The following is a 5,060-nucleotide window of genomic DNA, read 5'->3' on the forward strand; positions in this document are numbered from 1 at the left end:
CTCTACAGGTTTCTCCGAAGGTACTTGTTGGGTTGGCGTATTTCGAGATTAGGATTTGTCACTCCGATTGTCGGAGAGGTATCTCTGGGCCCTCTTGGTAATGCACATCACTTAAGCCTTGCAAGCATTGCAACTAATGAGTTAGTTGCGGGATGATGTATTACGGAACGAGTAAAGAGACTTGCCGGTAACGAGATTGAACTAGGTATTGGGATACCGGCGATCGAATCTTGGGCAAGTAACATACCAATGACAAAGGGAACAACGTATGTTGTTATGCGGTCTGACCGATAAAGATCTTCATAGAATATGTGGGAGCCAATATGAGCATCCAGGTTCCGCTATTGGTTATTGACCGGAGACGTGTCTCGGTCATGTCTACATAGTTCTCGAACCCGTAGGGTCCGCACGCTTAACGTTACGATGACAGTTTTATTATGAGTTTATGTGTTTTGATGTACCGAAGGTTGTTCGGAGTCCCGGATGTGATCACGGACAAGACGAGGAGTCTCGAAATGGTCGAGACATAAAGATTGATATATTGGACGACTATATTCGGACACTGGAAGTGTTTCGGAGAAGTTTCGGATAAAACCGGAGTGCCGGAGGGTTATCGGAACCACCGGGGGAACTAATGGGCCTCGATGTGCCTTAGTGGAGAGAGAGAGGGGTGGCCAGGGCAGGCCGCGCGCCCCCTCCCCCTTGAGTCCGAATTGGACAAGGAAGGGGGGGCGCCTCCCTTTCCTTCTCCCTCTCCCTCTCGTTCCTCCCCCTCTCTCCCTTTTGGTGGAAACCTACTAGGACTTGGAGTCCTAGTAGGATTCCCCTCTTGGGGGCGCGCCATAGAGGGCCGGCCGGCCTCCCCCTTGCTCCTTTATATACAGGGGCAGGGGGGCACCCTAGAGACACAACAATTGATCATTGATCTCTTAGCCGTGTGCGGTGCCCCCCTCCACCATAGTCCACCTCGATAATACTGTAGCGGTGCTTAGGCGAAGCCCTGCGTCGGTAGAACATCAACATCGTCACCACGCCATCGTGCTGACGAAACTCTCCCTCAACACTCGGCTGGATCGGAGTTCGAGGGACGTCATCGGGCTGAACGTGTGCTGAACTCGGAGGTGCCGTGCGTTTGGTACTTGATCGGTCGGATCGTGAAGATGTACAACTACATCAACCGCATTGTGCTAACGCTTCCGCTTTCGGTCTACGAGGGTACGTGGACAACACTCTCCCCTCTCATTGCTATGCATCACCATGATCTTGCATGTGCGTAGGAAATTTTTTGAAATTACTACATTGTCCAACAGTGGCATCCGAGCCAGGTTTTATGCGTTGATGTTATATGCACGAGTAGAACACAAGTGAGTTGTGGGCGATATAAGTCATACTGCTTACCAGCATGTCATACTTTGGTTTGGCGGTATTGTTGGATGAAGCGGCGCGGACCGACATTACGCGTATGCTTACGCGAGACTGGTTCTACCGACGTGCTTTGCACATAGGTGGCTGGCGGGTGTTAGTTTCTCCAACTTTAGTTGAACCGAGTGTGGCTACGCCCGGTCCTTGCGAAGGTTAAAACATCATCAACTTGACAAACTATCGTTGTGGTTTTGATGCGTAGGTAAGAACGGTTCTTGCTAAGCCCGTAGCAGCCACGTAAAACTTGCAACAACAAAGTAGAGGACGTCTAACTTGTTTTTGTAGGGCATGTTGTGATGTGATATGGTCAAGACATGATGCTAAATTTTATTGTATGAGATGATCATGTTTTGTAACCGAGTTATCGGCAACTGGCAGGAGCCATATGGTTGTCGCTTTATTGTATGCAATGCAATCGCCCTGTAATGCTTTACTTTATCACTAAGCGGTAGCGATAGTCATGGAAGCATAAGATTGGCGAGACGACAACGATGCTATGATGGAGATCAAGGTGTCGCGCCAGTGACGATGGTGATCATGAAGGTGCTTCGGACATGGAGATCACAAGCACAAGATGATGATGGCCATATCATATCACTTATATTGATTGCATGTGATGTTTATCTTTTATGCATCTTATCTTGCTTTGATTGACAGCAGCATTATAAGATGATCTCTCACTAAATTTCAAGATAAAAGTGTTCTCCCTGAGTATGCATCATTGCCAAAGTTCATCGTGCCCAGACACCATGTGATGATCGGGTGTGATAAGCTCACCGTCCATCTACAAAGGGTGCAAGCCAGTTTTGCACACGCAGAATACTCGGGTTAAACTTGACAAGCCTAGCATATGCAGATATGGCCTCGGAACACTGAGACCGAAAGGTGGAGCGTGAATCATATAGTAGATATGATCAACATAGTGATGTTCACCATTGAAAACTACTCCATTTCACGTGATGATCGGTTATGGTTTAGTTGATTTGGATCACGTGATCACTTAGAAGATTAGAGGGATGTCTTTCTAAGTGGGGATTCTTAAGTAATATGATCAATTGAACTTAAATTTATCATGAACTTAGTACCTGATAGTATCTTGCTTGTCTATGTTTGATTGTAGATAGATGGCACGTGCTGTTGTTCCATTGAATTTTAATGCGTTCCTTGAGAAAGCAAAGTTGAAAGATGATGGTAGCAATTACACGGACTGGGTCCGTAACTTGAGGATTATCCTCATTGCTGCACAAAAGAATTACGTCCTGGAAGCACCGCTGGGTGCCAGGCATGCTGCAGGAGCAACACCAGATGTTATGAACGTCTCGCAGAGCAAAGCTGATGACTACTCAATAGTTCAGTGTGCCATGCTTTACGGCTTAGAACCGGGACTTCAACGACGTTTTGAACGTCATGGAGCATATGAGATGTTCCAGTAGTTGAAGTTAATATTTCAAGCAAATGCCCGGATTGAGAGATATGAAGTCTCCAATAAGTTCTATAGCTGCAAGATGGAGGAGAATAGTTCTGTCAGTGAACATATACTCAAAATGTCTGGGTATCATAATCACTTGACTCAACTGGGAGTTAATCTTCCTGTTGATAGTGTCATTGACAGAGTTCTTCAATCACTGCCACCAAGCTACAAGAGCTTCGTGATGAACTATAACATGCAAGGGATGGATAAGACGATTCCCGAGCTCTTCGCAATGCTAAAGGCTGCGGAGGTAGAAATCAAGAAGGAGCATCAAGTGCTGATGGTCAATAAGACCGCCAGTTTCAAGAAAAAGGGCAAAGGGAAGAAGAAGAGGAACTTCAAGAAGAAGAACAAGCAAGTTGCTGCTCAGGAGAAGAAACCCAAGTCTGGACCTAAACCTGAAACTGAGTGCTTCTACTGCAAGCAGACTGGTCACTGGAAGCGGAACTGCCCCAAGTATTTGGCGGATAAGAAGGATGGCAAGGTGAACAAAGGTATAAGTGATATACATGTTATTGATGTGTACCTTACTAGAGCTCGTAGTAGCACCTGGGTATTTGATACTAGTTCTGTTGCTAATATTTGCAACTCGAAACAGGGACTACGGATTAAGCGAACACTGGCCAAGGACGAGGTGACGTTCCAAAGTCGATGTGATCGTGGTCGGCACGCTACCTCTACATCTACCTTCGGGATTAGTTTTAGACCTAAATAATTGTTATTTGGTGCCAGCGTTGAGCATGAACATTATATCTGGATCTTGTTTGATGCGAGATGATTATTCATTTAAATTAGAGAATAATGGTTGTTCTATTTATATGAGTAATATCTTTTATGGTCATGCACCCTTGTAGAGTGGTCTATTTTTAATGAATCTCGATAGTAGTGATACACATATTCATAATGTTGAAGCCAAAAGATGCAGAGTTGATAATGATAGTGCAACTTATTTGTGGCACTGCCGTTTAGGTCATATCGGTGTAAAGTGCATGAAGAAACTCCATACTGATGGACTTTTGGAACCACTTGATTATGAATCACTTGGTACTTGCGAACCGTGCCTCATGGGCAAGATGACTAAAATGCCATTCTCTGGTACTATGGAGAGAGCAACAGATTTGTTGGAAATCATACATACTGATGTATGTGGTCCGATGAATGTTGAGGCTCGTGGCGGATATCGTTATTTTCTCACCTTCACATATGATTTATGCAGATATGGGTATATCTACTTGATGAAGCATAAGTCTGAAACATTTGAAAAGTTCAAAGAATTTCAGAGTGAAGTTGAAAATCATCGTAACAAGAAAATAAAGTTTCTACGATCTGATCGTGGAGGAGAATATTTGAGTTACGAGTTTGGTCTACATTTGAAACAATGCGGAATAGTTTCGCAACTCACGCCACCCGGAACACCACAACGTAATGGTGTGTCTGAACGTCGTAATCGTACTTTACTAGATATGGTGCGATCTATGATGTCTCTTATTGATTTACCGCTATCGTTTTGGGGTTATGCTTTAGAGACAGCCGCATTCACGTTAAATAGGGCACCATCAAAATCCGTTGAGACGACGCCTTATGAACTGTGGTTTGGCAAGAAACCAAAGTTGTCATTTCTTAAAGTTTGGGGCTGCGATGCTTATGTGAAAAAGCTTCAACCTGATAAGCTCGAACCCAAATCGTAGAAATGTGTCTTCATAGGATACCCAAAGGAGACTGTTGGGTACACCTTCTATCACAGATCCGAAGGCAAGGCATTCGTTGCTAAGAATGGATCCTTTCTAGAGAAGGAGTTTCTCTCGAAAGAAGTGAGTGGGAGGAAAGTAGAACTTGATGAGGTAACTATACCTGCTCCCTTATTGGAAAGTAGCTCATCACAGAAATCTGTTCCTGTGACGTCTATACCAATTAGTGAGGAAATTAATGATGATGATCATGGAACTTCAGATCAAGTTGTTACTGAACCTCGTAGATCAACCAGAGTAAGATCCGCACCAGAGTGGTACGGTAATCCTGTTCTGGAAGTCATGCTACTAGATCATGATGAACCTACGAACTATGAAGAAGCGATGGTGAGCCCAGATTCCGCAAAATGGCTTGAAGCCATGAAATCTGAGATGGGATCCATGTATGAGAACAAAGTGTGGACTTTGATTGACTTGCG

The sequence above is a fragment of the Triticum urartu genome, chromosome 7 (genome assembly GCF_003073215.2).
Source record: "Triticum urartu cultivar G1812 chromosome 7, Tu2.1, whole genome shotgun sequence".
Taxonomy (NCBI): Eukaryota; Viridiplantae; Streptophyta; class Magnoliopsida; order Poales; family Poaceae; genus Triticum; species Triticum urartu.